Source organism: Helianthus annuus, chromosome 5 (genome assembly GCF_002127325.2).
Source record: "Helianthus annuus cultivar XRQ/B chromosome 5, HanXRQr2.0-SUNRISE, whole genome shotgun sequence".
NCBI lineage: Eukaryota > Viridiplantae > Streptophyta > Magnoliopsida > Asterales > Asteraceae > Helianthus > Helianthus annuus.
Window position 1 is genome coordinate 83354725 of NC_035437.2, and position 11922 is coordinate 83366646.

General features: G+C 36.0%; 1 long non-coding RNA gene across 1 annotated transcript; it reads right to left on the reverse strand.

Annotated features, from left to right (window-relative positions):
* Positions 1-5838: 5838 nt before the first annotated feature.
* Positions 5839-7405, reverse strand: LOC110938844. The gene is made up of 2 exons (XR_002591743.2): positions 7002-7405; positions 5839-5998 (listed from the first exon to the last, which is right to left on the reverse strand). It is a non-coding gene; the product is annotated as an uncharacterized LOC110938844 (long non-coding RNA).
* Positions 7406-11922: the final 4517 nt, after the last annotated feature.

Sequence of the window (11922 nt, forward strand, 5' to 3'; positions counted from 1 at the left end):
AATGACAAAAGAAGATTATGATCAGATCGATCCAGAGGAGATGGAGCTAATGGATATTAAATGGTGCATGGCTAGCACAATGAGGAGAGCACAACGATTCATGGAGATCACTGGAAGATCATCTTTGGCATCTAGTGATTCGAAATTGGGATTTGATAAAGCAAAAGTTACCTGTTTCAAATGCAAACAGAAAGGACACTTCAAGAGAGAGTGTACCAATAGGGAAACTGACGAACCCACGAATCCATTCAAAGATGATTACTACAAGAAAGCAATTTATCATCGTTCCAGTGGATCATCAAATGTGAATCAGAAACAGATCGATGATGGGTCATCAAAATCTAGGGCAATGGCAGTTATTCATGACGATGAAGGTTACGACTGGAGTCAAGTTTACCCTAAAGAAGATGTGGTCGGATATGCATTTGTGGCTGAGGTTGATCCTGATAAATGGTGGAAAAGAGATTATGCAAGATGGGAAATCGAAAAATTCAGAGAACCATTCAAAGAAGCCAAGAAAGCAAAAAGATGGAATGATGAATTGGAGTGTTACATGGATCCACAGGGTAATCCAGTTGTTGACCCATCAAAAGTGGATTTTGAAGCTGTAACAAATTTGCTTCCAAAGCAGGCTACTTTCAACACAAGAAGGTTATCTGATAAAACGTATCTGCCGGATTTGGAAAACAAGATAAGAGAAGTTTGTGAAGTAAGTCTACCGAAGGTGGTAGAAATGAAGAAAAGAAAAGAAGAAGAATTGAAGAAGATGATTGAAGAAGTGAAGACTGTTGCAAGCTTGCTGCTGAAGAAGAACAGAAAGAAGAAGAAGAACAGAAGAAAGAAGGAAATCAGAAAGCCGGAACAGAAGAACCAGTGCTGAAAATAAATGAGGTATGTGAATCTTCTGATCTATCGAATGTTGAAACTGTTGATAACAATGAAAACAAGTGCAGGAATTGCATAGAAATGTGCAAAGCTTGTACTAAAAAAGATGACATCATAAAAACAAAAGATAATGAAATAAATAAACTTGAAAATGTTTTCACAATAAAATGTAAAGAAATGATTGAAAAAGAAGAAAGTTTGAAACAAAAAGTTGAAAAACTGACACAGAAATGTCATGATTTTGAAAAGGAAAATGAAATGTATAGACAACTGTGTACAGCAAAATGTGTCGATTGTGTTGAGAAAGAATCTAAATTTCAAGATTTACAAAAACAGTATGATTCTTTAAAATGGTCGAGTCAAAGGGTACAAGAAACTTATGATACTTTGAAAAGTCAAGTCAAAAGTTTTGATCAAAGACTGTCTGAAACTTTAACAACTAAAGAACTGTATGAGAGAAAGTTCAAAGAAAAGCAACTTGAATTAAACAAGTGTGTTGATGAAGTTGCTAATCTCAAACAAGTTCTGGTTGAAAAGGAAAAGATAGTTACAAAACTTCAAAGTTATCATAACTCTTCGTATATTCTCGAACGCATTTTCAACATCACACCAGATGACACAGATACTAACAAGAACAAAAAGGGTATTGGTTCAGAATTTCATCAGGTACCACCACCATTGAGAAACAATTACACTTTTTATGATGAAGAAAAGGTGGCAAAAGGTCTGAACATAGTTGACCAATTACCTGAAAGTATCGATGTGACTTACACCAAATCTGATGAAGCCGATAATTCGGAGGTGGTAAGTAAGGTTGTTGAAAGCGTTTTGAAAGATGAGTCAACCAAAGGTAAGTCTGAATCACATGATGAAGATGAGGGAAATTTTCATGATGGTTATCTCAAACATTCAAAATCTGAGAAAATTATGAATGATGATTCAAAAGGATTGGTTTATACCATGATTGGATCGGACAAATTATTCTTGGATATTGTATTCCCGATTCATAATGTGATTTCAGAAAAGATTGATAAAGTTTTTAAGATAGTTGAGATCGAAAAATCAGAAATTTCAAAATTTGCTGGAAAGAACAAGAAAACTTTTTATAACAAACCCGGTTACAAAAAGAAGAATATGAAAGCAGGTTTGGGTTATAAAAAGAAACAGAATCAAAATAAAAGTTTTGAAAAACAAAATGTTCAAAAGAAAATGAATTTTTTTCATGGGAGAAGTTCGGAAGAAGAGAAAGACTCCAATTTAGACGATAGTCTAATGAAGAGTTCTATGATCAGAAAAAGAAACAACAACAGGCTAAAGATGTTTCAAAGAAAACATGTTTTAAATGTGATCAAATTGGATATGTTGCACGCAAGTGTCCAAACACAAAGCCTGTTGATGTTGAAAAACAGAAGTCTGAAAATATGAAACGAAAGTTTACCAGATTTGATTCAAAACAAACTTGGAAGTACAATACAAACAAGTTTGCTTCGAATCAAACTTGGAAACTAAAACAGACGAGGTCTGATTCAAGACAAAACAAGAATTCTCACACACCCAGATTCAGAACAACACAAAGTTGGCAAACATCAGTTGATATGACAAAGCCAAATCAATTTTGGAAACCAAAATTTGTTGTTCAAAGTCAAAATAATCAAAACGAGTCACGATTTTACAAAAGAAGTGCTTCAAAGGGACATAACTGGGTGATTAAGAAAGAAGTGACTACTGTGAATGATGAGAAAGTCAAAACCAACGATGAAAAAGTTTTTATACAAAATGACAAAGATTTTCCATCATTGAATGAATATTGTGTTGAAATGCCTAAGGTCCAACAGACCTGGGCTAAATTGTTCAAGTAATTGAGTTTTTGTGATTGTGCAGGTGCTCATGAAGTTTGAATGTCAAGAAACAGAATTGATGAGCAGCCTGGCACAGGAGGAGAAGGCTGCAGAACCCTGGTTTGGTTGAACAGGGAGTTTATCAGTTTCTGTACATAAATAAACAATATTTCAAAAACCCTAAAAATTTAAAAATTTAAAAACCAAAAATATGTTTTGTTTTTAAATTTATGTTACTTGGATATGCCGAAACCCTCACGGCGGAACAAACATGATTACTTTCACAAGATTGAAAAACGGTTTTCAAACTGTCGAAAATCAATGGGTTGTAAATCATGGGGGTACATTATGTTTTCTGCAAAACAGAGCATGTGAAGCAGAAAATGGATAGCGAGACAAAGCTATCAGTGTCGGTTTGTTAAATTTTCTTTAAATGGTTTTGCATTTTAGGGGGAGTAAGAAATTGTCAGAAAATACAAAAACATTAGAAAATCTGAAAAAGCCAAAAACATGATAAAATTCAAAAATTTGAGTTTTTGCGTAAATAGAGGATATGATAGTACATCAGTAGACAGTTATGGTATGCTAAAGAATTGTAAAGAATTAATAGCGTTAAATAGTCTCACTAATGATGTGTCGATAGGTTTTTATACACTTAGTAAACTTTTTCGGGATATAAACCTAAATTCAAACACTTGCTTATTTCGTGGGGAACAATACTTGGATATATAGGTAACCCCTGAAATCTCGTTTGAAAGGTCTCGTATTCTGATATACTAGGTCTTTATGCTCAATGATGTCTGGGGTATTATTCCTGGACTTCTGCTGAATGGAAGTTCTGACCTAGTCCTTGGATAATACTTTCTGCCAATGCTTGAAACATAGCATAAACCCTCAGCATGCAGATGAAACAATAAAATTGATAGTCGCTGCTGTTGTAACTAAAAGATCCTCTAAAGGGGACATACCTTAAAGTCGAAGCTGATATCTCTCTGCGAATACGGAAGTATCGACCTGAGATCCCTCGGCCCTCGCATACCTAATTTATGTACAGATATCATTGTAGCATACTCACCTGTAAGACTGAATATTGGGATTCTGAATACGGGAGTATATTCAAGAGGTGGGACACATGAATGAGTTTAAGTTCTTAAAACATCTAATTCGTATCCTGAATCAGTTGAAATTTGTGTGAAAATTTAAGTGGACAAATATATCGACAATCTAAGTGAATTGTTTAATTCTTAATGTGAAATTAAGCTCAACAGGTACTTGTGACTTGTCAATATCTGATATGATCCTCTGACGCATACTCAAACAAAAATATTGTCTGTAAATATGTTTGTAAATATTTCTTTACTGCTTTATATTTTCAGAAAATACAAAAAGATTTTGATTTCTGCTTTATTTTCGACAACCGATGTCTGAGTGCTAAGTTTCAAAATCTAAGTATGCTGATCGTGTTTCTGAAAATAAATCAAGTTCGTTAATTTGAAACTTGAAGTTTTTTTAAAAAAAAAAATCAAAAACAGTTTGTGATATCTCCAAGGTCATTAAGTTGGACTTGGATGATCAACTGTGAGGGATTTGGATGCTTAGATTGTTAAAAATTTTTGTAATAAAGCCAGTTTACGATCCGGTTCGCTAAAACTGCCAAATCCATGAAGTTTGTTGATAGGGGGAGAAAATCAAGTTATCCTGGATATATTCATATTTTCATATCTTAGGAGCCAGGATCTTGTCTTAGAAAGAGCCAGATTACGATTTCTGGACAATTTCAAAACACTGTCACTTATAAACGTATGAGTGTTGCAGATGTTAGTCCAGACTATGATCCCGACAGCCGAGTCTAAGGGGGAGTCTGAAGACGAGCTCAACGCAAACGGAAGCGTGTAAGGAGCCAGGTATCGTTCCTGGAAGAGCTTGTAACCAGAAAGCCAGGTGTCGATCCCAAAGCACGGAAGCTTGAAGAAAGGGGGAGCCTGAAGAGTCTACTGAAAGGGGGAGAAGCTGAAGCTGAAGACAGATTCACTGGGATTCTGTTCGAGAAAAAGGGAGTCTGTGGTTGCTGATAATATCGAATTCTTCAAGAAGACTCAAAGAGAAAAAGATAGACTAGTCGCTACGAGTTTGACTACAGATTGACTGCGGCAATATCCAAGGGGGAGTCTGTTAGTGCAGTAATGTCTATCGCTTTCGTCAATCAGAACCGTAGCAGAAAATGAAGAATTCTAGAGTTTATATTGTTTTTAGTAAGAAAAGGCAAGGTGGCAATATTGTAATTATGAGGGAATCACTCATATGCCTTGGCCTATAAATAGGAGCCTTAGGGTTTCATTTAGGGACTTTTGGCCATTTGTGTAACTTGGAGGTTAGAGGCTAGAGAGAGAAACTAGAGAGAGAAAGTGCTCCAAGTAGGTGATTCAAGGTTTGTACAACTTTCATATCATTCAATGGAATCACAGATTTAGTACGGTCTGTGTTTTGGTCTCGTTCGTGCACGGATTCCGCACGTCGCACGGTCGTTTCGCAATCGATTCGGAATGAAAAACCGGGACCTACACTAACCGAACGAATTTTTTTGTTCGTGTTCGTTTGTTAAGCTAATCGAACGAACATAAACGAACTTCCCGCCGAACAGTTCATGAGCTGTTCGCTGAACGTTCAGTTCGTTTACAGCCCTAGTTGCATCAATCTTTCGGTTTGATCGTGGATCAGTGCAACCAAATATATTATCTATTAGTTACTTATCAAAACAAGTAGGTTAACAAATCATGTCTATGTGATTTCCAATTGGTAGTAATTAGGTTACCCGATTTTCTACACAACCTGAAAACCTGGAGATTGATCCTTCTTCTCATAATTGTTTACAACCACATTAATTAAATTTGTTTTTCTAATAACTCTCTCAATCAGCAAAAAGTAATTAGTTTGGAATTAGATAATCACTAAAAGCAATGAACTTTAACACTTTCAACTAATTCCCCGTGGATTCGACACCCTACTTGCTCTTTACTAGTAAAGGTAATTGTAACACCCGGTCTTTTCTTTCAAGGTTAAACGTAAATTTTACGGAAAACAATCGTGTAATTAAGATTACATAAACATTTGGAAATACGGGTTTATTAAAACTTTTAATAAATCATAAGTTATTCTACATAACGTGATCGAATTCGTTGTTTAAAAATTACAACGTAGCAAAATGCGGAAGCGTGTATCATTATCGTGTTCGGTTCTTCGCTGAGCTTGATCGTCTTCCGGCATCCAAGGTGTACCTACCTTTCATAAACATGAAATGCTTTAGTCATACGGGGTTTAAATCATGTCCGAACGATGTCCGGGAAACAATTGATTTTCAAATGAAAAACAAAATATATAAAAAATATCTCCACCGTAAATTACGGTGGGACCGTAATTTACGGTGGCACCTGGGTTCAAGCTTTTCTACCGTAAAACAGTAGACCTTCACCGTAAACAAATCATCTCCACCGTAAATTACGGTGGGACCGTAATTTACGGTGGACACTGGGTTCAGCCTTTCCATTTTGCCGTAATTTGACACGAAATCTTTCGTATCTTTCAAACCGCTTATCCGTTTGACCTACCGTTTCTTCCTACATGTTTGTAATTTAATTCTCCATTATATGGAGTTAAGATCTGACATCCGGATTAAATAAAATTGAGACTTTTAAGCCTTCGGCTTATTATCTTTTCAACAATTTTCGACCCGACTATGTGATTATCAAACAAACATGTTTGTTTGACCACCATTCATCATGAACCCTTAAATTCTAATATTGTCAATCATATTAAGTACTGAACACGGGTTTCTACGCAATTATTTACCCGTTTTCGTTTAAAATCTTATTTTGACCCGTTAAGGGTATTTATGACCATTTTAGCACGAACGGTGCTCATTTCTCATGTACCTCATAGTTCCACCAATTTGTTATTAGCTAGTCTTCCACCACAACTATGAATGTGGTGGATTTAACGAAATGGACTATTTATTCCGAGTTTAATCCTACGGATGTGTTATTTTTGCGGCAACACACAATTTAAGCATTTAACTTTTGAAAGTTTATGTCTACAACTTTCATGCGCATCTAAAGGTTACAAGATCGTAAGACAAGTTCCTAAACAACCTTTATAAGTTGTTTGCTCAATTTTACCCTTCAAGGGCATTTTAGTCGACATTAGCCCCTCCTTTACTACGAGGGGCTTTCACTACCTATTTGACCAAGTTTGTATCTTAACTATAATCGTATGCATACGTACCTGGCTAGGGTCAACATATAGACCCAATTTATACCTTGCTTTTATCATCACACTTAGTGTGGGCGAAATTAACTGAATCGCTAATCGCTCCTGTTAACACAAGACTTAACAATCGCATTAGTCGATATTGTCAAATAGTGTTATCACCACCATTTGACCCGTTCGGCCTATATGCCCAACGTTGCCTATTAAATCAAAAACATGGTTTTTGACTTCTAATTCATATATCCATCCCGTCCCGGATTTCATTACCGAATCCCCTTTTTGCCATAAACATGGTTTTTATCATCTTTATATGTTCCGACTCGTATCAATCACGTCGGAAATCCATATCTTCAATATTAGCATTATTGCATCTATAACGTATAGAATGAACAAGTAATCTACACAATTATGTAAGTTTCACTTACCTTGCATCCGAGCTATTCTTTTCTTCCATGCTTGACTTGTTTGACCCGCTTTCACTCCAAGCTTCCACCTAGCTTGTTACGCGTCAAACTATCATCATCGTTTTCAAGGTGGTTAGTTTAATCATATTCTAATACGATTATTCCACCTTATGTATTTCATAACAAAATTGCTATTTATCGTATTATAGGTCAGTTTGACCTTTTTAATAGTCAAATGCCTATTAGTATACTAATTTGCATTTTCGAGTTATCAACTAGTTTTAGCACTCTTTAACTACTCGGTAGGCGTTATCTTTGGACCTCCGTTTTAACCAAAGTTCTAATCGCGTTTAACACATTTAGAACTCTCCTTAATCACTTTTTGCATAATAGTCGAAACATCACAACTAGGTGTTTTAATTACGAAATTCTAGTTTCGAGCCTTCTTTGAGGCATTTCAACGAACACCTTAAGGGCATAATTTTACATGTTTATTTATCATGTTCATAACTTGTCATATAGCCAAATCTAACATCAAACGGTCTATTTTATATAAAGGTTAACATCAATAAATCAGAAATCGCTTCATAATATCAAATTACACTAGAACAACATTTGAAATCCTAGTGTTCATCAAGTTCTACATAACCCACTAATCACCTACAATGGTGTTCATGGATTTTACTAAAATTTCACATGATTTCAACTTGTATTTGTCTAGGGTTTGTCCCTAGACACTATATTGTTCTTAATTCATCATAAAACAAACATGCAACCATGAATTTCAGATTTTTCCCAATTTCATGAGAATTTTGAGTCGAGAGTTTTCATCAAATTTTACATACCTTGTAATCCTCTTGTGATGAGGATCAATAATCTATGCTTGGATTTCGATTTAGGCTTGATTTCCCCTTTCAATTTGGTGAATTCTTGGAGTTTAGGGTTTGAGCTCTAGAAGCTCTGTGGAAATCGCAGGAACACACGTACGTGTGTGTTTTTGTTGAGTTAAGTTTGATTTAATCCAAACTTTATTACATTTGCCCATGTTTAGTCCCTCTAGTTTCATAGCTTATAAAAGGGTTATCTATTTTATGTTTCTTTTATTGTTTTTACCACACTTAACTAACTAGGTTGATATTCCTAGTTACTTAGTGGGTTCCGGGAAGTCATAACCGTTTTATTTTTAAGTCACGTTAATTCGGACTTCTTATAAACCTTATTTACTTAAAAACATTTATTAACGTTTTATTAAATATTAGGTTTATTTACTTAAATCCCAATATTTACCGGGTTACTTTCACCACTAACGGTATTTTACCCACTCTTTTGTATTAACGAGGTTTAATTACAAAACCCGTTTTGGGGGTGTTACAGTAATTAGGACACTTTTAATTATATATTTGCCCAACCTTACGACATTGATCAAATGGCGCCGTTGCCGGGGAATCGGTGCGCTTAGTGTTAGTTAGTTGTTTTTCTTACAAGGTAAAAACATAAATTAGGAAAATTAGAAACTTTGGTTTGACATGTAGTTTACACTACTTCAGCATATTAGTAACTTGTATGAGTTATTCATGTTGGATATGAGTACGTTTAAACATTTTATTATTATGCTATGTATCAAACTTGTATACTCGCCAACATATTTGTTGATCATTATTTTAATACATGTTGCAGGTTGATTAGACAAAGTGACGAAGAAATCAAGTTAGGATGGACTTAGAAACTCACTTTAATAATAGACAATTATCACGTTTTGCTACAATTTTTCTTTGTTTGGAACAATGTATTTACTTTAGTCATTTATGAAATTTTGAATTAATTATATTGTCATAATGAGTGTTATGATGCTTTGAACGATTTGTTTTCGTCTCTCTCCGATGTTTCCGCCATCAGTTGGGGTGTGACAGCTAATAGGCTTGACAACCTCACACCATACCTAGGAGGACGTGCATGAACTAATGACCTTAATGTTAGTGCATGCGTCTGTCAACTTCGTCTTGTATCGAGTCTTGTATTTAGATAGATAGATCAGGGCACGTAGTACGAGAAAATGTCAAAAATGGGCTTGGAGGTAATTTGGCACGAAATTACCAAAGGGTAATTCCGTACGAAATTACTGCCTAATTCCGTACGGAATTTAATTCCACATGAATGGTAATTTTGCTTGAGTTAATTCAATGCGAAATTACAAGCCTATAAATACCCTTGCCTTGATTTCATTTGTAACTTTCCGGCTTGCGTACCGAAGTGCTACCGAAGTGTCTACTCACTGTAATTCTTTGTCAAATCAATCAAGAAGAAAGTTAAAGTGTATTTCTAGCTGAATTGAACTTGATACGACTGTTTCCGCCTTTCGTATTGAGCAAAAACTCTTCTGATCGACTCGTTCGGGTCAGAAAACGATCCTACAAGTGGTATCAGAGCTCAGGACGAAGAGTTCATACCAATTCAGCTGCAAATTCTGATTTCTACACCTTCTTTTTCAAATTAAACTTGATTTCACGGATAAAATGTTTTGAATTTCACATATCATGTGCGCAATTGTGTTTTAACAAACCCTAGAAAGGTTCAGAACTAAAATCGGCCTATAACTTGATCAATTTGACAAAATTCAGCTCGAGATGATGACATCAGCATAATTCCGCACGGAATAAGGGGTTAATTTCGCACCAGATAGTAATTTTGTTTGAAAGGTTCAAGCGAAATTAGTATTTCCACACCAAAGTTGTAATTCCGTTTGAGTTGTTCCACGCGAAATTAGTAATTTCGCTTCAAGAGACAATTTCGTTTGATAATTTCGCACGGAATTACAATTCCGTTTGAAAGTGTGTCACTTCAAACGAAATTAGGGAAATTTCGCTCCAAAGCTAATCTCGTTTGGACTGGATAATTTCGCTCCAAGGGGTATTTCGTTTGAAAATTAATTCCGTTTGAAATTGTCTATTTGTGAAACTTTGAAAACCGAAACATGGAAGGGGAATTCTACAATGCGTTTGCTACTCCGATTACCATTACTCAGCAAGCAATGTTGGAAAATGAAATGGGCACGATGCAGAAACCACCTAAACTCATGAACATCGAGGAGTATAAAGGATGGGAAGAGCGTTTTGAAAATTGGGTTCAAGCAAACTACTTGGATGCTTGGGAATGTATTGAGACTAAATATGTTAGACCGAGGAATGATGATGAAGAGGAGATTGCTATCAAAGATCTTAGTGCGGATGAGAAAAATGTGACACTCGAGGTTTTTTCCGAACGAACACCTTGTAATATTTTGTGTATATAAATAGTATTAAATGGAAACGTGATCTTTATTTGCTTAACGTATGTTGAATGTACGTATTATATGTTTATGTATGTGAGTCGAGACCACAACTCGCAACCGGGCGGTTGCGAGTGGGCCTTTGGGCCGTAACCGGCTTGGGCCGAAACCCCAAACCCAACCCGAAACATCCCCTTGTATATATATATCCCACCTTTCCCCCACTTCTTCCATTTTTTTTTTACACACACAAACACTCCTCAAACTCTCTCAACTAGAAACCCTCAAACAACATCCAAACTCTTCCAAATTCTCGGTTCAAGCAAGGATCTCGGACAAGGACTCGGTCAAGATCACCACTCGGACACTCCATCTTCTCGGTTCTTTTTCTTTGTTTTCGGCTCCTTCTCCTCCTTCTTAACCGGTTAGTGTTGTTACTTTGTGCATAGAATTTATGTGATGTTTATGAACAAGAATGTGTTTGGTTAGAAACAATATGCATGATCTTTAGGATGATTTGTGAAGTTGGTCATATGTGAAAGCCCTTTTGTATGCAAGCTTAGTAACATGTTTAAATGACTAAAAGAATAAGTGGCTTATAAATGATTAGGGCTAACCAAACTATACTTCTTTAATTCTTGCAAAAATGATGATGAGTAAACATGAGATTTCGGCCATATAATGTATGTTTTCTTGTTTTGCATCATGATCTTGTCAAATATGTGATTTTCGGTTCATAAATGTGTGTTTATATGGGCATGAAAACCCTAGAAAAACTATGAACTTGATGAACTTGTTGAAGATAGTTTGAAGATTTAAAATGGCAAAGTTTGATCTATATGGTTTAATGGTCAAATGAGGAAAAATGTTTGTAGAAATCTTATTGGTTATTTCCGGATTTGGGCCTGAATTCTTGGTACAAAATGGACTGATGCATCTGCATCATCACGTGTGTATGAAAGTGACATATTACGACTCGCAACCACAGCATTCCGACTCGAGACCACGCCGTTGCGACTCGCAACCATAGCATGACAAGTCGAAACCACGAGATTGCGACTCGAGACCACTCTGTTGCGACTCGCAACCAAAACGTGACAACTCGAGACCACGGTTGCGACTCGCAACCACAGCATGACAAGCCGAGACCACCTGGTTGCGACTCGAGACCAGCTGGTTGCGAGTGGGCTGTCCATTTTGGTTATTGGGCCATTCTGTGTTAACTTGGACTGTCTGTTAAGTGGACTATGTGTTGCTGTGTTCTGTT